Source organism: Pleurodeles waltl, chromosome 6, assembly GCF_031143425.1.
Source record: "Pleurodeles waltl isolate 20211129_DDA chromosome 6, aPleWal1.hap1.20221129, whole genome shotgun sequence".
NCBI lineage: Eukaryota > Metazoa > Chordata > Amphibia > Caudata > Salamandridae > Pleurodeles > Pleurodeles waltl.
The window spans coordinates 1,334,394,982-1,334,417,372 of NC_090445.1; positions in this window are offsets into that span (position 1 = coordinate 1,334,394,982).

A 22,391-nucleotide genomic window follows, 5' to 3' on the forward strand; every position below is an offset into this window, starting at 1 on the left:
ACACACACTCACACACCCAGAGAGATACTTAAAACCTATTCATATGTCCTTACACCCATTAAAACACAGACACACACACTCACTCACAAATTGATTTAGCCATTTGTACACCCAGTCACACACTGACACACACTCTCACAAAGCTACTCACAATCCCATACATCCACTTACACACCCACTGAGACACCCACACAAACACTCACACAGAGACACATGCACATCCACACTCACATCAACTCAGATACTCATACCTCTACTCACACACTGATACAGTAAGTCATGTAGCCACTCACACACTCACACACCCACACAGACACTCACACACCCACTCACACACTGATACAGGCACTCACACACTCACTTACACACTGATACAACCGTTCATACACCCAGTCACACACTGACACAAAATCTCACACACCCACTCACACACCAATACAGCCATTCATTCACCCACTTATACACTCACATTCACAAACCCACTCACACACAGACACACATACACACTCAGACACTGATACAGCCACTCACACACCCCTTCACACACTGATACAGCCACTCACACACCCAGTCAGACATTGTGATACAGCCACTCACACACTCAGTCTCACACCTACACAACCACTCACACACCCACTCACACACCCACAAGCCACTCAGACACCCACTCACAAATCAACATACCCACTAACACAGCCACTCACACAATGACACATATACTGAAATACACACTTGCACACCTGCAGAGACACTCACAAACCCACTTACACACCCATACAACTCACACAACCTGGCTAAACACTGATACAGCCACTCACACTCAAACTCACATGCTGATAGAGACACACACACCCACTCACACTGATATGGCCACTCACACATCCAGCCACACACTGATGCAGCCACTAACAAACCCAGTCACACACCCATACAGACATTTACACACCCAAACAGCCACTCACACAGCCACTCAAAAACACTGAAGTGAACAATTGCACAAAAACATTAAATGCGTAGTTAGCTCTTTCTTTGACCCAATGAGGTGGTTCCAACAAAAACCAGTTTTTTGGTACATTTGATCCAAAACGTTTTTTGAGCGTGTGAGGATCCTCACGGATTTGGGTGAATATTGGGTGGCTCCACGGATCCGGAAATCAATTGAAAAAAAACACATGCACTCATTCACAGACTGACAAACTGACTCACTCACCTACTTACATACCCACGCAACCACTCACACACCCACTCAAACACCCACATATCCTGTCACACAGGCACTCACAGACCGACACAGGCACTCCCATTCACACTCACACACCTATCCAGCAAAACCACTGACACACCCATTAACACACCCATGTAGCCACTCACACACCAATCAGTGACCCTCACAGTGACTTACATACCCAGTCATACACCCACCGATCACACATTCACAAACTCTCTCATACCCCTGCATAATCCCTCACACATCCACTCACACCTCCATACACCTACACACTCAATCATGCAGTCACTCACAAAACCACTCAGAGACCCAAAAAACACTCACACACCCACTCACAGACCCACAGAGGCATTCACATATCCAATCACACCCATATACACACTCATACAGCCACTCTCTCACCCACTCACAGACCAACACATCCATTCACACACCCACTCACAGATGCACATAGCCAGTCACACATGGACTCACACACCCACCACACACTCAAACACCCATTTACATGCCCACCCACACAGCCACATGCGCACCCAAACAGCCAGTCACACATCCACTCACAGAACCACACAGCCAGTCACACACCATCTTACGGACCCACACAGCCAGTCACACACACACACTCACCGCACGCCGACCACACTCCCACTTGCAAACCCACTCAAACACCCACATACACCCTCATACAGCCACCCACACAGCCACTCACAGTCCCAGTCAAAGACCCACAAAGCCAATCACACACCTACATTACAGGGATGCTACAGGTTTAAAATAGCATCAAAAACTGTAAAAGATCACTGTAAATGCACTGGAAAAACAAAGGTTACAAGAATATTATAGTTAGGAAATAGAACTAAAAACCATTTAAATTCACACAAAAAACGAATTTCAGATTATAAACAAAAAAATTGAAATTCTGCAGTTATAGTTATCTCTAGAAATTACAACTCGTGCCCTAAGGAAGCTAAAACTCAAGCCTCGTCATGCACTGCATATTTCCCCACATATTACATCACTCATGACATCTTGTATGAGCTCATTGAGAATATTCCTGCAACATTTCCATTAAAACTATTGATAAGAAAACTGTGCAAGGCAGGGTCACAAGTTATGGTTACCTTAAGGCCTTAGTTTCTTGAGATAACTATAACACTCTCTATTATCATATATCTGTGTGCTGTACTCGTTGTCAGACAGGGTATCTTTGTCTGCACTTAGCGAAAATGATACATCTCAAATGTGTGAGTATCGCATGGCATGTTGGGTTCCAAATAAGATGCTATGCGCCTGCACTAATCATGAACAGTTATTGAAACTAATAGAAAGAGGAGGGATGCTGTGACGTTCACCTGGCAACATCAATCATATAGTATACATCATGGGAAATACTTGAGATACAACTGGTGGATAGTATCATACACAGGGAATTATGTACAGGACGCTGGTAATGACCCAAACTTTCCTAACAATACTTTTTAAATAATTCCTATATATCAGTGTGTGACTTCAAAGAATACTACCCCCCAGAGACCAGGAGCCAGCATTAAGCGATAGACTTAATAAATGTAATTATTTTAATTTATTTAGTGGTATTTATCTCAGGAGATAGCAGTTGCATTCTTCAATTACATTTCTCCTAGATGTGCATTTGCTATGCTACTAGTCTATAGTGCATGTCCATGCACGGATTTTTTCACATTTTATGTATGGTTACTTGCAGTGATCTGACACTGGTGCGTACACGGCACAGTTTTCATAATAATTATTTCACGTAGGGAAGCCTAAAGTACTATGTTCTAGTTTTCTTAATCTATTTACTGTATCAACAAGTTATTTTACCAGAATCCATCCTCAGGTAGCACTCATCTGGGTAGTGTTGTTAAATAAGACAATATCACTCGTCATTCAGCACGCCTGAGTAAGTTAGAGATCCAAAAGCCCTGATGAGTGCCCTAGACCAGTTTAGGCTACCAGGCAGAAATGTGTTGGCTAAATAAAATGGGTTGAGTCATTATTCTCAAAGATACCGCCAGTTTTTAGATCTAACTGAGGACCCTATTATTAAAGGTGATATACATGGTCTCCTCAAAGTAATTTTAATTAATCTGGATCCCATTGTTATCCAGTAGTTCTTCTTCATAAGAACTCCTAGAAGGGAGTGCTGGGAGGTCGAGTAGGTGGCTTTATCCTACCAGGGAGGGAAGAGGTCACCGATGATAAAGCTTGACACAAAAATGTGTGTGCTCCTCCTCTCCCATAAGAAGGATGTTCTCTGACTCACTAATAGCTTTCAGAAACAGGACCTGAATTAATCCCCCTGATCCCAACAGCCAAGTGAAGTTGAAGCAACATGTGCTTACATGCTCCTTTCACCCACCTCCTCCATGATCCGCAGGCTCAGTGTAATGTTAAAATCTCCCTATCTAATCAGGCTGAAGGACAAAATGGAAAGCACCAAATTTGACAATGGCAAGAGAGATGTGTATAATGGAGGGTGAATGGACATGGGAATGTGCCAATTGGGTAAAAGGTATTGACCACCAGGTTTGTGATAATAAGATAGTGGCAAACAGGACACAGGCAGGGGAGAAGATGATAGAAAAGCACATAGGGAGCAGAATGTATCAAAGCCAAGGAACAAGAATATGGAGAGCGAGCCACCAAGTTCCTTTCTTATGGGCACTGTAGTTGTGTTTAGTGTGGTAGTGAAGTGCATTACTTCTGGCAAGAGTCATTAAAGCTTGGCAGGACAATAACAAAAAATGTGTCTCTAGTTTAAACTATAGGACAAATACCATTCAAAGATGGTAGCTAGTATCGCGATTGGACCGAATGAATGCTTCACAACACAACAAGGAACCTCACCTTCTTTGACAACACAACAACTTGTCATGGATATAGCCACTTTCTACTTAGGGGTTAATTTCTTTAAAGTTACACTTCTATATAATTTGCACTTGGTATTTTTCTAGCCACAGGATTTCACATCTTTGAGGGGCAGAATATTTGCCAAGTAGAACATTCGAATTAACCTATGGATGTTGGGGTAGAGGGATGGATCAATGTATGTGCCAGAAGCTGTGATAGCTGGAGTTTTGGGGTGGTGCACAGGTGGTGAAGGGGCTGAAGTACTGGATGTTGTGTTGAAGCAGAAGGCTGGAGCTCTGGAACAGTGCCCCAGAGGTAAATTAAAAGCTGCCCAGGATTGTACTAGCCGATAGGGCAATCAGACACTGTCTGATGGAATTTTCATGTGGGTCAGTTTTTTGCTGTTTGTGAGCCTTATTTAGTATCTGCTGGACCGGTTTTTACTGCTGATTTCCCTGGGTTTAAAACAACATTGCATGCAGCAAGCACAAATCCATTCAATCTTCTATAACTTGAACAGCACTTATACAAAGTGGCTATATAATTTTAAAACTGCCACAATCTTCAAACACAGGTTACAATTTCAGCTATCTAATTCAATAATGGGGACCAAATTAATTTTGGTGCCTGGGCCTATTTTATGTCCCAGTCCGTCTCTGAGGCTGCCTCACTCATCGGGACCATAGCAGGGTGGAAGTAGAAAGGATAATTTGGCAGGGGCTGTTGCAGGTTAGGGGCACTGATGGAGTAAGGTTGTTAAGAGGCGCTGGTGCACTTGCTGTCCCTCAGGGGCACCTTTTTCCAAAAAAGGTTTGCAAACACCACGATTTAATGCATCGTGTGTTGGGTTACAATGGGCCCCTATGTACTGTTCAGGGTTAGCCCCAAAATGTTGGCGCTAACCCTGAAAAGTACATCAATAGCTATTGCCCCCTATCCTGTGCCTTGGTCCACCATATCTTAAATACAGTGCATACATGGTGGCTTTAGGGGGGCGCTAAGGGCCGCAAGGAAAGTGATGCTGCACTGGGTGCAGCACCACTTTTCTTAAATCTGTTCCTTTGTGTTGTTCTTACCATCTATGCACCCTGCCTCTAATGCCTTAGCTGCAAACTAAGTTGAAGTCCACTGCCAAATGGGAGGAAAGTGGACCATTCTGCAAACGCACATATGAAAGTCCCACTACATTTAGGACGATAAACACAGTGGCAAAGAAAAATTACAATAAGCATGTTTATAAATCAAACCAACGGCTGGTGTAGATTATCGTTCGCCCATCTTCTCTCACAATTCCAAACAGTGCCTGTAGGTGTGCACATCATTAAAATGTCAGCTAACAAGTTTAGGAAGGTGATTGAAGACCATACGTCATCACTTACGGTAACAAATCGTGCATGTTGATACTCCGGGTAAGTGACCGATAATGAGTGTTGCTTGTGAGTGTGTGAGGCAATTAACATCATGCAGTGTTGATTAGGTGAGACTGAGATTCTAACCTTTTTAATATAATGTGAAAGATCTCAATGCATTGTCACACTACATTCTTTATCTTGCTCTAAAAAAAAATTATTGGTAACGGGGGGTCATTTTAGGGCTTGGGCGCCTCAGAGTGTGTACCATGCAGGCTGTGTAAAGCAATTTTTTTTAAGTTCCTCCTTTGCGGTTTATATGTGGACACCAGAACATACACTGAGGCCGATGGAAGATTGTAGCCCCTGAGGTAGAGTCCTTATTTCTATGGGCTCTTCCTCTTCTCCATACGAAATGTATTCTAAACTGTTTAGCAAACAACACTTGGACTATGGTAGATATACACTATTCTCCTACAGTTTTAAGATTCTTCAAAAGGCGTCCAAGTTATTAGCAAAACAAAAATGCTCTTCCTATGGAAAGTGAAGTCTACCTATTAATACACAGTGATGACTGCCACTGTACAAAAAGTATCTATCCCGTGGCAGTAAATTCAGAACCTAACTATAAAGTCCCTGTAATCTTTGTTTTTTTAAGTGAATTTCTGTTTTTTTAATTCTATTCCCTAACTATAACGTCCTTGTAACCTTTTTTTTCAGTGAATTTCTATTTTTTTTGTTTACGTAAAGTAATTTTCATTGCTATACGTTAATCCAACCATTGCTGTGCATAGCTGTTGGCAACAGCCAACCCATTATAAATACCCATCCCTGCTCACACCTTTCAACCATGAGTCACTGGGGTTGGCCACAGGGCCCGGCCTGCGGCCAGTCCCTGGGGCGAAAATCCAAGCCACCCTACCCTGCAGTGCTCATGATCTTTGGCCAGGTGCAGTGGGAGTTGGCCACATGGCCTGTCTCTCTGAGTGTGAGAACACGTGTGAGAGGGTGTCTCTGGGTGGGATAGTGGCTGAGTGTTTGGGTTTGAGAGTGGGTGTGAGAGTGTTTGGGTGTGGGAGTAGGTGTTAGAGGATGTCTCTGGGTGTGACAGTGGGTGTGAGAGTGTCGCTGTGAGAGGGTGTATGAGTGTCTGTGTGGGTCTCTGTGAGGGCACATGAGTGTCAAAGTGGGTCTGTGTGTCAGTGCTTGAGTCTTAGTGGGTTTGTGAATGGGTGCGTGAGTGTCTGTGTGGGTCTGTGAGTGGGTTCCTGACTCTCTAACTAGGTCGGTGAGTGAGTGTGCGAGTCCCTGAGTGGTTTTGTGAGTGGGTGCATGAGTCTTTGAGTGGGTCTGTGAGTGGGTGCATCAGTCTCTGAGTGGGTCTCTGAGTGGGTGCATGAGTTGTAAATAGGTCTGTGAGCGGGTGTGGGAGGGTCTGTGAGTGGGTACATGAGTCTCTGAGTAGGTCTCTGAGTATGTGCATGAGGGTCTGAGTGAGTGTCCCGGTGTGTCTGTTCATGTGTGTGCGAGTGTATATGTGGTTGTGTCAGAAGTTGTGTGAGTGACTCTGCCACAAAGGACCCTCACCTGCCCTATTATCCAACAAGAGTTTATAGCTTGGCATTAAATATCTACCCAAGTGGAATTCTTTTTGCCTCCCTGGGTAAATGTCCAGTACGTATTCTACACTACAAGTGCCCAATGATTCACAAGGAAATCTCACCAATGACCTTTTATGTGTTTGGCAATGTGATTTTTCCTAGTGCATCTTTCTCCATAATTATGTTATAACATGCAATGTGGTGCCCCTCCTCTGGCCAATCTCAGCCCCGGGGACCCAATTCCCCCTTGGGCCTGGCCTTAATTAAATGGAGGAGGGGGCCACACATCCCCCCTCCCTGTGCCAAGTTTGGCCCTGGGGATCCCATGGCCTGGGGCCCAGCCATCTGTCCTGGGTGCCCCACAGGGCCTCCAATGTGAAACAGGTCTGCAGGGGGAGCCTGAGGCACTCCCACGGTCCCAGCTGGCTCCCCTGCCTTCTGCAGGAGCCGGCATTGCTTTTGCACACGGGGAACTGCTAAACATGCAGTGTCCTTGTCTGCAAAATCAACTGTTTCCTCTGTTTACTTACCCTCACACACACACACACATATTTATATATATATATATATGTATGTATATATATATATATATATATATATATATATATATATATATATATATATATATATATCGTAGGCAGTTGGTCTGCATATTCATAGACCGATTATTTTTTGGTTTGCTAATATCTTTGGCCTGGTTTGATGAATCTACATTAAACTTTTAAAAAAAATGTTTATCCACCTCAGCTCCTTCTTGTAAAGTTTCTGGGTGATACGTCAAGTGGGGCCCCGGAACAAATGGGTCTCAAAATGTAAAATCCCCATGCATTTTCTCAAGACTTCTTTTGGACATGGCTAAAGCAAAAACTGCTGAACGGAATTACACCAAATTTGGCAGGAAGCTAGATCTTAGTCTGCAGATTGTGCTTTTTGTGGATTAATGTCAATCTGTCCAGTAGATTTGAGAAATTATGGGTGAAAAATAATTGTATAGTTCGAGGGTTGGACTCATGAGAGTGCCATGAGCATCTTGTGAAAGCTCAAATTAAAAGATTAAACCCTTTGATTGGTCGCGAGTCCCATTTTTGCTGTCAGCCTTCAAGCTCCCAGGGAAGCAAGAGGCTTCCGCAAGTCTCGAAAAACTAGGGCTCTTATTGTCTGGCTGTTGGATTGCTAGAAAGAAAATGGCGGTATTTACTTGAGGTGTTGTGGGAGAAGCTGTATAAGGGATGACTACTGTGATAAAAATAAATGTCAATTATTTTGAAGTAATTTTTATGTTCTCACAGGACTTTCATGGGATTGTGAATAGTAAAATTTGGTAGATGAGTTCTCAATGCACTCCATTAGTAGGAATGCATGTTGTGGTAATTGTTTTTGAGAGGAGGTGAATAAGAGAAGTACTGTGATGAGTAGATTGTTAATTCCTATGTTCCATAAAAGTTATGCTCTGGCAAGACTCTTGCAGGATCATGAACAGTAGAGAAGAGTAAGTGATGTCTAAAAATAGTGTAGTATCAGCACTTTGTAAGAGTTGTGAGAAAGGTATAATCTTTTCCCACACCCTACTATGCAGAGCATACTATGCGCACCTGTAATTCAAGAGAAAGTTCTCAACAGAGAGGGCAATCTCTCTCCATACAGCTTACTACATAAAACCATCATCTGAGACAAAGTTGTGAAAGAAGAGGCCAGTTCATGTACACAGCCTACACTGTCATCTGAGAGACAGGTCTGACAGAAGAGGGGGTGCTTAAAAATATATTTTCTGTAAAATATTTGGGTATAGATGCTTTCAGTAGAGTATGGTGAAGTGTCTGTTGGATTTAACCATGAATTTGTGACATAAACACCGGCAAAAAGGAACACACATTCTCTCATTCTCTACATTGAACATCTTCAAAAATGTTAGTTATTTTAAAAAATATTGTGTTGTCTTCACATATTACCCCTACCAATCCACATTTGTCTCTCTTTGCATTGCCCTGTTAGCCCCTCTTGTGTGCCCTCCTTTTCGTATAATGTAGTTTGACATTAAATACCAATGTGATTGTTGGAAAACCTAAAGTTCACCCCCCCCATCATACTGACCAAGCTATGCCCCTGTCCATGCACCCTACTATGCAAACCCATCATCTGAGAGAGAGGCCTGGAAGCAGAGGGCAGTTTCTGTGCACACCTTACTATGCACTTCCATTATCTGAGAAAGAGGTGTGGAAAGAGAGGTCAGTCTATGTAGACACCCTCCAATACACATCTTTCATGCAAGAGAAAGGTCTGAGGGAAAAAGCCAGTCTCTCCTCACACCCCACTATGCACTCCCATCATCCAAGAGGGGGGCCCCACTGGAAAGGCCAGTCCTTCCATACACACAACTACATACACCTGTCATCTGAGACACAGGTCAGTGTGAAGAGGCTAGTCTCTAATCAGACCCTACTACATATACCTGTCATGTAAGAGGTAGGTCTCAGTGGAGAGAATACTTTATTCACATACTACTATTTCCTTCCATTTTTGATGAGATTCCACCTGACTCTTACAAAAGTAGCTCACAAACTTCAGGGAGTGAAGCTTGCTGCATGGACATGTACAATCTTGTGAGAGGCTTGCAAACTCTGAAGGAAAATTACTGATCCTGCCATGAGATGTTTTATCATCCTGTGAGAATCTCGCAAGATCATATGGAGAAGTGAAAAAAAGGGCCAAGGCTCAACTAATAGCTGTAATTCTCATTGCATGGTTGAAGAAAAGCTGTAATGTGTTTGTGTGTAGAACCAGGGATAGCTCTGATAGTTCTTGGTAATTTGAAGGAGAAGGTAGCCGGTTGGAGTTATGCTCAGCAGAATTGACTGATTTTGGAATTGAGATAGCGTGGTGTCTCCAGCTGTATATGAGAAACTGCTCTAAATTCAGGTAATTAGAAGCTTGCTTTCTGAACTTTGTTGTGAAGTGTCATTAAGTGCACTGCGGTTGGTAAATTTATTCCATACAGGGTTTGGGGCCAGATGTAGGAAAGTTGGGAATTGCGACTTGCAATTTGCGAGTCGGAGCGACTCGCAAATTGCAAGTCGCAATTCCCAATGCAGTACAGTGTCTCAGACACCGACTGCAACTCGCTATGGGGTCGCAATGACCCACCTCATGAATATTCATGAGGTGGGTCGCAAATTGCGGCCCCATAGCGAGTATGGGCACTCGCTAACATGGAGGCCTGCTGACGTCAGCAGACCTCCATGTTCGCGACCTGCTTTTAAATAAAGCAGTTTATTTTTTTTTAAGTGTAGCCCGTTTTCCTGACAGGAAAACGAGCTGCACTGCAAAAAAAACAAAACCTTTTGTTTCGGTATTTTTTCAGGGCAGGGAGTGGTCCCTTGGACCACTCCCTGCCCTGAAAAAATATTTTGGGGTCCAGTCACAAACTGGAAGGGGTCCCATGGGGACCCCTTCCAATTTGCGAGTGGGTTACCATCCACTTGAAGTGGATGGTAACTGCGAGTCCATTTGCGACCGCGTACCCGGTCGCAAATGGAATTGCATCCCACAGCGACTCACAAATAGGAAGGGAACACCCCTTCCTATTTGCGAGTCGGAAATGCATATTGCGAGTCGGTAACGACTCGCAATATGCATTTCTGCATGCCAAACCCACGTTTGCGACTCGCAAACGGCGATTTTTGCCATTTGCGACTCTAAAACGGGTTGCTACATCTGGCCCTTAGTGATTCAAAGCTGTTTGTAGAGGTGCACATTTAATAAATGTAGGTTTTGAGTGGTAGACTTTAGAATCTGGAGGGGTATCAACAGCAAGTATTTGATATTGAGTCAAAGATTAAATGTTTAATCTGCATGTAGTTGTTAGTAAAAGAGGCATCGTTTCTGAAATTATAAAACAAAGCATCTGCAATCTGTTCATACAAGGCCTAGTGTTTTATGAGCCATATTGTGCACATTTTTTTTCCCCATGAGAAAGAAGTTTGAATGGAAATATTGCAATTTCTGGGGTAAACCTCGGAGCTCACTGTTAGGAAAGGTGTTTGAAGTGGAATGCGTTACTTTACAAATTGTTATGGAACTGTGTTTGAAGGCATGTTATAAATTAATTGTGGATAAATAATGCAGTGTTTGGGGCTGCAGATTTATTTAACAGAAAGGAACATGAAGTTAGTTGTGCAGTACACATAAATGTGTGTTTGTGGGTAAAAATGTGGAAATCTTCAGAGAATGTAATAATGTGTCATTGTTATCAATTAATGATCAGCATGTAACTGTATTTTTCTATTAGTTTGACTTTTGGTGGGAGAAAATGGAAAACAGAAGCTCTGAAAAACAGAAGGACCATGTCACATAATATATGGAGGATTAAAACAAAAATTGTTTGCATTGGAGGAAACATGGAACAGGAACTGTGTGGAAAGTAAATAAACATACATTAATTGTACAAATGGTGTTGTTATTACTGCCTTTGGTGACATTTATACCCTTGGAGTTGCTTGTTCTGTGTATCGCTTCTTGTTTTTTATGACAAAATGATCTGCTTACTTATGCAGAAAAAAATAGTTTTCTTTCTATAACAAGTTCTGTTATCTGCTTGAGCAATGAGTACCTCTGGAGAGGTTGTATCTCTCGGTTCAAAGAATGCGTAGGAAGCTGAAGAACTGTGTATTGTGGCTGCATAAGTTAAGTTTTTCTTACCTATTGTTTTAGAATGCCTACATCTATCCTACTTGTACATTCCTGTTAAGGATGTAACACACTAGTTGTTTCAAGTTTCCCAGCTGAACTTTTTTTTGCATTTTTTTAAACAGATTGTGTTGCCACCTAGCCTGCCAGAAAGAAACTATTAAATGAGATATTTTTGGTAGGCTATGGTGGCTAAAACAAAGGGAAAGAAGATCTATGTACATCAAAATATAAAGCAAAAAGGAAGGAGGTATTACTGCCTAGTAATAAGAGGAAAAAAATATAAATAGTTTGTAAAGTTTGTTGTTTTGTTTTTATACTGTTGCTTTTGTAGATTAACCCTTTCACTGCTAACCCCCTGAGCCTTTTTTTTGGCTATTTGGGAAGTTTGCGCTTAGGCCTCTATGACTTTTTGTGCACATAAGCTATCTGCGACAAATTTGTGAACTTTTTTTTTGAACATCCTGGGAATTCTAAAGGTGCCCAGGGTTTGTTTATTCCCCTGGAGGGGCTGACAAAGTAGGCGAAATATAGATACATTTTAAGATTTTTTAGTAAAGTTGGAGAAAAAGTGATGCAGATAAAAGTGTCTGTTTTTTCCATGAAAAATGGAAACCACAAATGGTCTGCTGTGCTAAAGTCACCATCTTCCTAGCTTTCAGGAACATGCAGAGGTGAATCAAAAAAACAAATTTTGTACCACAGTTTTAGCATTTTTCTAAGAGGTAGCCTTTTTCCCCTATTTTTGGTACTCTCAATCTACTTCAGTAACTTATAGCCGTTTGTGGTGGAAATCAGTCTGAAACCCGTGGGTGATCCAGCAAATCTATAGATTTCTTAAAAGTAGATGAAATGTCAAATTCAGCAAGGCACCATATGTGTAGATATCACAAGCTTTTCCTGAGGAAAATTACTGTTAAACAAAATGAAATATTGAAAATGAATTCCCCCAAGTCTCCTAATATAGGTGTCTCACTTGGGTGAGAAGACCTAGTGCCCGCAAAAGGGAATAACTCCAAATGCACCATGTACTCAAGTAGATAACAAACCAGCATATCTGAATTTCCTCAGAAAACTGACCTTCTTTTTCTGATGAGGGTAGCTCCAGGTTTTGGACTGTAGCACAGCTAGCACCCAAGGAAACCTAGACAACCTGAACATTTTTGAAAACTAGACACCTAGGGGTATTCAAGTCGGGCTGACTTAGATGGCTTTCACCATGTTTTTTTTCCCAGAATTCCCTTGCAAACCTCAAAAATTGAGTGAAGAACACTGTTTCCTCACATTTCTGTAATGGAATGTACTGGTGTCTGTGAGGATCCACAAACTTCCTTCCACCTGACATTCCCGCACAACTCCCGATACAAATTGCACCTCACTTTTGTGAGTAGATCTAGTACCCATGACAGGAAACAGCCCAAAACGCAACATAGATGCAGCACATTTTCCCAGTGAAAACTGACCCTCTTTTTCCCATGTGAGTAGCTCTAGATTTTGGACCCATGCTCAGCCAGCACCTAGGGAAAAACAGACATCTTAGGGAAATCCATGATGACGTGACTTGCGTGGATTCCTTTAGTTTTTTTTTTTTTATCCACAATGCCCTGCAGACCGCCAACTTTGTCTGAAATCAACCATTTTCCTCTCATTTTTCTGATGGAAACTTCCGGAATCCGCAGAAATCAATTCAATTCCTACCTCCCAGAATTACCCCACCTGTACGATAAAACAGCTGCCCTACGTCTGTGGCTAGACCTAGTGATGCAACAGAAACTGTGGGTAAGAACATAGGGGGTCATTACAACATTGGCGGTAAAAGCCACTTACCGCCGTGCAGAAGCTCAGGGTCAAGGAATCCGCCGAAATTCAGACACCCACACAAGTCCGCCACACCAAAGGTCAGCGATAAATATGCGGAAACAAATCCTCCACCTCCACACCAACAGAAACATGCCCATGCTATTACGACCCACGAATCCACGCGGCGGTCTTTCACCCGCGGTATTCCATTGGCGGTACACACCGCCGCACTCAAAATACACACACATCTACAAAACAACGCCACATTGGACAATTACAAATACACACACCTGATACACATACATCCACCACTCCCACACACCCAACACCATATAAAACACACACCCACATCACACACAAACCCCTACGACCACAAATTAGAGACGAAGGCCAGAGAGAGACAGCACAGAATAGATAACACCATCACACAGAGGCACACTACACCATCACCCACACAACATCCACGCACAAAACACCACATACCACTACACTCACCACACTCATCAACACATACACCACACCACACATCACACACAACACCCCATGCCACGCCAAAGACACCCACGCTTCTCCGAGGAGGAGCTCAGGGTCATGGTGGAGGAAATCATCATGGTAGAGCCACAGCTATTTGGCTCACAGGTACAGTACACATCCATAGCCAGGAAGATGGAGCTATGGCAAAGAATAGTCGACAGGGTCAACGCTGTGGGACAGCACCCAAGAAATAGGGAGGACATCAGGAAGAGGTGGAACGACCTACGGGGGAAGGTGCGTTCCACGGTCTCCAGGCACCACATCGCGGTACAGCGGACTGGCGGCGGACCCCCACCTCCTCCCCCACAACTACCAACATGGGAGGAGCAAGTCTTGTCCATCTTGCATCCTGAGGGCCTCGCAGGAGTCGTTGGAGGAACGGACACTGGTAAGTCAAATCTAAACTATCATATCCCCCACCTTACCTGCATGCAATCACACACCCCCACCCTCACACCCTCCCCTATCACCCTCCCCTATCACCCTAACTCCTCACTAATCTACCCATAACACCAACCACCCATCCCAACCCCAAGACCTGCATGACACAACTAAGCATGGACACCCATCACTAAAGCATGCCCACTGCACAGACCCACAACACCCCCCAACCATCACCACACAAGTCCCCACACAGGAATGCCTGCACTGGGGTTCACGCACACCCAAACATTGGACACCATGAAACACGCACATGCAATAATCATGTACTTATACCCCCGCAGGAACCCGAAGGAACGTCACCACACCAGAGGGTCCAGACAACACCACTCCACCCCCAGAAGAGGCCCACAGTGACGACAGCAGCTCTGCCCTACTGGATCTTGATGACCAGCCCAGACCATTGTGGGCCTCAGGACAGTCGGTTCCCCTTGCCCAGCCACAGTCCAACACCGAGCTTCCACCCTCTGGTAACCCCAGCACAGCACCCACCCAGGGGGGCCATACCTCCCTACCCAGGACAGGTCAATCAGCGGTGTGTCCACCACTACAGGGCACCCAGGGTAACCCACCACCCCAACAACAACAGGGACCTGGGGGCAGTGGTAGTGGGCACACAGTCCAGGGGACGGAGGCACAGGAACACCGGGGAACTGGGAGGGCTGCTGTGCGACAGAGGGAGGACAGGCCAAGGGAACCCACTCTCCACGAGGCCCTATCCTCCATCATGTGAGCATACCACCACTCCCAGGAGACAATGGCAACAGTCCTGGACAAGTTGCAGGAGACCCTGCGTCTGCAGGAGGAGCAGAATTTGGGGTTCAGGGAGGAGCTCAGGACCATCGGCTCTGCCCTGGGGACCATCGTAGGGGTGCTGACGAACATTCAAAAGACCTTGAGGGACACCGTGGCACTCCAAGGGACCCCTGACACTAGCATGGACGATGAAATGCCCACTACCTCCGCCGGCGCTAGTGGACAGGACGCCCCGCCACAGGACCACCACACCAGCACCCCACCCCCTGCAGACGGACAACCACCACAAACGCGGGCCCTGAGATCCAGGAACAGGACAGAGCAAGATGGCAAGACCCCCGCCAGGAAATAATACCACCCTGATTGTCCCCCCACTGTCCCACTTTGTTACCCTGTCCAGATTGGAACTGCCCCAGCTCCACTTCCAATGGCCAGATGTGCAATGTACCTGTGAGACTAATAGACAGGACTCTGCCATGGACATTCTTCCCCCATGACCTCTCCCCATTTCACAACCCCCCTATATTTTTATGCACTTCAATAAACACCCTTGAAAACTCAACAATATTGGAGTCAGTCAATGATTGTGAACTTTGTATTGTCAATTACAGTGTTAAAAAAGGTTACCCATTGGAAGGTCAACATACCAATGTCACACATCACAAGCCTTTCAAGGGTGCAAGCTGTTGACACGTAGGTTACCACATTACTGAAACTGAAATGGAAGGGGACAACTCAGTTACCAAATAGGGAGTGAAATGTAGGTAGAGGATAGAGGTATACGTTTGAAATGTAATATAATGTGAAACATGAAATTGTACTCACCTGTGTCTCATTGAAAATATTGCTGTATGACTGACTCCCTGTTTTCGTTTTCATCTTCATCAGCTTCCTCCTCATCACTGTCCACTGGCTACACAGGCTCACCCGCTGCAACAACACCGTCATCTGGATCATCCTCCTGCAGAAAAGGCACCTGGCGTCGCAATGCCAAGTTATGCAGCATGGAGCAGGCGATGATGATGTCGCACACCTTCTTCGGTGAGTAGAATAGGGACCCACCTGTCATATGGAGGCACCTGAACCTGGCCTTCAGGAGGCCGAAGGTATGCTCGATCACCCTTCTAGTCCACCCATGTGCCTCATTGTACCGTTCCTCTGCCCTGGTCCTGGGATTCCTCACTGGGGTCAGTAGCCACGACAGGTTGGGGTAACCAGAGTCCCCCAATAGCCATACACAGTGCCTCTGGAGTTCACCCATCATATCAGGGATGCTACTATTCCGCAGGATGTAGGCGTCATGCACTGAGCCAGGGAACATTGCATTTACCTGCGAGATGTACTGGTCTGCCAAACAGACCATCTGGACATTCATCGAATGATAACTCTTCCAGTTCCTGTACACCTGTTCATTTCTGCGGGGGGGGGACCAGAGCTACATGGGTCCCATCAATGGCACCTATGATGTTGGGGATATGTCCAACGGCATAGAAGTCACCTTTCACTGTAGGCAAATCCGCCACCTCAGGGAAAATGATGTATCTCCTTACGTGTTTCAGCAGGGCAGACAACACTCTGGACAACACGTTGGAAAACATAGGCTGGGACATCCCTGATGCCATGGCCACTGTTGTCTGAAAAGACCCACTTGCAAAGAAATGGAGCACTGACAGCACCTGCACGTCAGGGGGGATTCCAGTCGGATGGCGGATTGGTGACATCAGGTCTGGCTCCAACTGGGTACATAGTTCCTGGATTGTGGCACGGTCAAACCGGTAGGTCACGATGATATGTCGCTCTTCCATTGTCAACAGGTCCACCAGCGGTTGGTACACCGGCGGATTCCGCCATCTTTCAATATGTCCCAACTGACGGTGCCTAAGAAGGGCACTCCTCCAGGTATGTACCCACAGTCACACACAAGACTACACCAGACAATTAACCCATCCGTGAAAGGTTTTGAATGTAGGCCTCGGTATGTGTGACGCAGTAGTAATTGAAGCCATGTGGGCCCCTGAAATGGCGGCTGCCTGACCTCTAAACTGGGACAATGGAATTGTGGGGTAACTGCGCTGGCGTTGGACACCGTCGAGGTAGGCGGTCGTAGAGCGCGGCGCAATGCTGCATTGGTTAGCATTGGACCCTATGGGTCCCAGGAGCCAATGAACAGGTGCGCTGGCGGTGATGATGCGCACCGCCGCGGACGTCACCGCCATTTTCTATCTCTTCAATCACTAGATACCTGACCTTCGATAGGAGAGGACCTACACTGCTAGTGCTGCTGTGACCTCGGTCTGGAAGCGACGATGGCTGCTGCGTCTGGGGAAAGGGCCCCTGCCTTCACTGCACAGGAGTTGGAGAAACTTGTGGATGGGGTCCTCCCCAGTATACGCTACTCTACGGTCCTCCAGACCAACAGGTTAGTACACAGGGAGCACGTTGTATGGGCTAGGCCTGGGTGGACAGGGCTGGGTGGATGAGGGAATGGGGCATAGTACATAGAACAGTCATGCATGGGGATGAATGGGCCACAGGGATAGAGTTGGGAGGGGGCCAATTGAAATGACGGTGCTGTAGGTAATGACTGTTCCTCTTTCCTTGTGCATGTCATGTAGGTCAGCGCCCACCAGAAGAGGGACATTTGGCGTGCCATCGCCAAGGAAGTCCGGACCCTGGCGGCCCACCAGAGACGGGGCACCCACTGCCGGAAGAGATGGGAGGACATTCGCCGCTGCAGCAAGAAGACGGCGGAGGCTCAGCTGGGGATGGCCTCCCAACGTGGTAGGGGTGCCCGTCGCACCATGACCCCCCTGATGTTCCGGATCCTGGTGGTGGCCTACCCGGAGTTGGATGGGCGCTTAAGGACATCACAGCAGACACAAGGGGGTGAGTACAACCTCATCCTATGGACTTTGCGTGCAGTGGAGCTGTCTGGGTGGGGGTGGTGGGCTGTGGGTGTCCCTAGGCCAGGGCGAGTTAGGTAGGCAAGGCCCCTCCGTTATGTAGGCCGTGTGGCACTCTACCCCAGCTCAAAGAAATGCAAATTGATGTGTAGTTGCCCCTTTGCTATCCATGTGGGCAGATATCTACCATTGCCATGTAGGCCATATCCCAGAAATTGCATGTGCAGAGGGCAGGAGCACAGCGTAATGCAGGGGGCTGCTGCGTTTGTCTTGTACGCCAACTGTAGCGGTATGCCATGCACTAAAACTCTCTTTCTTCTGTCTCCACCCTTTTTCTGCTCTCCCTGTCCTTCTGTACATCAGCATCAACAGGCGGAGGTACAGTGGCACCGGAGCACGAGGGAGCTGCATCCCACATGGCCATGGAGGGCCACACCACAGACTCTGAATTCACCAGTGGGACGGAGGACGAGGGGAGCTTCACGTCGGCCACAGGATCACCAAACAGCGACACGGACTCGTCCGCCAATGGGAGCTCCCCTGTGGTGGCTGCACCATCTGTGCGCCCCACTTCTACAGGTACAGCCGCCACCTCTCCTACCAGCACCGCCCTCCCAGCAGCCCCTCAGCGTTCGCCCCGTGCCCACTCACCCAGGAGGGTGGGCATCACCTTCACCCCAGGCACCTCAGGCCCTGCCCCAGTCACCCCTGCTGCCCTCAGTGAGGAGGCCATTGACCTCCTCAGGTCACTCACTGTTGGGCAGTCTACCATTGTGAATGCCATCCAGGGTGTAGAACGAGAGTTGAAACATGGTAATGCATTCCTGGAAGGCATTCATTCTGGTCAGGCTGTCCTTCAGCAAACCCTGCAATCTTTGGCCTCAGCACTGATGGGAGCCATTGTTCCTGTGTCAAGCCTCCCCCCTCCAACTTCCTCCACCCAGACCCAATCCCCTGTACCCCAGCCCATCCCAAGCACACCTACAGACCAGCATGCACACAAGTCAACACACACAAGTAGCTCAAGCAAACATAAGCACCACACACACCACAGGCACTCACACAAGCATCAGACCCATACAGACACAGCAACATCCACCGTCTCCACTGTGTCCTCCTCCTCCTCTTCTCCCTCCTCCCTCCCAGTCTCGTCTACACACACACCTGCATGCACCACATCTACAGGCACTAGGACTCGCACCAGGACACCCAGCACCACAAGCCGCTCACCTGCATTCACCACCTCCACTGCCATATACACGTCCCCTGTGTCCTCTCCCAGTGTGTCTGTGACGCCCCCTCCCAAAGTACACAAACGCCGGCAATCACTCACCCAACATCCATCCACCCCACGACAGCCTCCAGTACCTGCACCTGCACCCAAAACATCTAAAGTGACACCTCCTACAACCACCTCCTCTTCCTCCACTCCCAGAGCCCCTCCAGCTACCCATCCCAGTGTTCGTCAGAAACTGTCCCTATGTCAAATTGACCTTTTTGCCCCCACCCCTCTCTAATTCATCAGTCCCGTCGTAGCGCCTCAGCCAAAAAGCCTCCAGTACCAGTGGTGCGTGTACCAGGTTTTTGGAGTGCCCCGTCCACCAGGGCAGGCAGTAGGACCCGGAGCCAAGGCACTGTCAGCCCACCCCCTGTAAAGGCTCCGAAATTGGAGAGTGGACGACGGGACCGTGTCAAGACTCCTGGTGGGACAAACAGTGAAATGGGATCCAAGGCGATTGGTGAGTCATCTGTAACTCAAAAGAAGGTGGGGAAGGTCCCGAGAGAGTCTCCCCAACCTGTTGGGAGTGTCACGGCGGAGAAGTGTGCCATCATTTCCAGCGGTCCAGACACAACCGCCAGCACCGTCGTCACTGGTCCAGAGACCACCGTCAGAGTCATAGCCCAGGAGGGCCCAAGTATCGTTACTGGTCAGGAGACCACCGCCACCGCCGGAGTCACAGCCCAGGAGGTCTCAAGTATCGTAACTGGTCAGGAGACCACCGCCAGAGTCATAGCCCAGGAGGGCCCAAGTATCGTTACTGGTCAGGAGACCACCGCCACCGCCGGAGTCACAGCCCATGAGGGTCCAGAATCCCACAGCCCCGCTGGGCAATGATGGAACGTCAAGCCACACACCAACGTCCAGTGTGGAGTTCGTCATGCCACACACCAATGTCCAGTGTGGAGATCGTCATGCCACACACCAATGTCCAGTGTGGAGTTCGTCATGCCACACACGAATGTCCAGTGTGGAGTTTGTCATGCCACACACCAATGTCCAGTGTGGAGATCGTCATGCCACACACCAATATCCTTACCAGAACTGCCATGGCAAAGCACCGCTGTACAAGGCCAAGACCGCCATGGTGAAGACCGCTGAACAGGGCAAAGACCGCCATGGTGAAGACCGCTGAACAGTCCATAGCCAGCCATGGCAAAGCACCGCTGAACAGTCCGTAGCCAACCATGGCAAAGCACCGCTGAACAAGGCCAAGACCGCCATGGTGAAGACCGCTGAACAGGGCAAAGACCGCCATGGTGAAGACCGCTGAACAGGACAAAGACCGCCATGGTGAAGACCGCTGAACAGGGCAAAGACTGCCATGGCAAAGCACCGCTGAACAGTCCATAGCCAGCCATGGCAAAGCACTGCTGAACAAGGCCAAGACCGCCATGGTGAAGACCGCTGAACAGGGCAAAGACCGCCATGGTGAAGACCGCTGAACAGGGCAAAGACTGCCATGGCAAAGCACCGCTGAACAGTCCATAGCCAGCCATGGCAAAGCACCGCTGAACAAGGCCAAGACCCCCATGGTGAAGACCGCTGAACAGGGCAAAGACCGCCATGGTGAAGACCGCTGAACAGGGCAAAGACCGCCATGGTAAAGACCGCTGTACAGGGCAAAGACTGCCATGGCAAAGCACCGCTGAACAGGGCAAAGACTGTGTGGGTATGAATAGTCCAGCACATTCTCCCATGTGCAGCTGGGACTGTGACAGGACATGTACTTTCACGGGGAGACTTATCCAGTCTGGGCACCAGTCCCACCCACTACCAGTAGAGAACTGCATCTACTTGCGAAGATGTGTCTTTGCACTCCCCAGGATGTAACAGTGGGCAAGCCACCCACTGTAGAGACTTGAGAGACTGTGGTTTTGCACTCCCCAGGATGTAACAGTGGGCAAGCCACCCACTGTAGAGACTTGAGAGACTGTGGCTTTGCACTCCCCAGGATGGCACAGTGGGCAACCCACCCACTGAAGTGACTTAAGAGACTGTGGCTTTGCACTCCCCAGGATGTAACAGTGGGCAAGCCACCCACTGTAGAGACTTGAGAGACTGTGGCTTTGCACTCCCCAGGATGGCACAGTGGGCAACCCAGTCACTGAAGTGACTTGAGAGACTGTGGCTTTGCACTCCCCTGGATACATCAATGGGCATGGAGCCCCATCGTGGATCTGGCTTTGCATTCATCTGGCTGAGGTGCCCCCCTTCCTTTCCCCCTGAGGTGCCTGTAGTGTTTCTATCTGATGCCCCGGCAGTGTTCTCTTGGATTTTGGTCAGGTATCTATTGTGGGCGTCGCCCATGCATTTTTGGACTGTTGGTGCACAGACATTGTTGTGTACATATCTGCACTACTTCTTGTATTGTACATTTATTTTTGACAGATTTCATGATATATATATCCGTATATTTTTTAATGAGTAGTATATTGGCACAATACAAAGTTTGGCCGCTATTCGCTTTGTCTTTGCATTCTTCCGGGGGGATTGTGGGTTGTTACTGTGGTTTTTGTGACTACATTGGTGTGTATGTTGTAATATGCGAGGGTGGGGGTGTTTGGTGGGTGTCCCCGTAACTTTTGCCTCCCCCCTCCCCTGTGTCGTAGGTGCTGTACTCACCGGTGTGTTCTGCGCCTACGTCGCTGTTGGTCGTAGATGAGCAGGAATGCAAGGGCAGGGAGTATTTGTAGTTCCGGCTCCATGGTGCCTTCGTTCCTCATGGGATGTGTTGAGGTGAGCGTTTTCCCAAGGCAAAAGCTGTTTCCGACGTGTTTTTATCCACAGTGAATCCGCCCCGGAAAAGGTGGCGGATTGGTGTGTTGTGATAGTGTGGGCGGTACATTGTCTTCCGCCTGTCTGTTGGCGTTGACCGCCGCATGGTTTATCGATACCACCGTGGCGGCCGGTGTGTTAAAGTGGCTCTTAGTTGGCGGTTTCCTC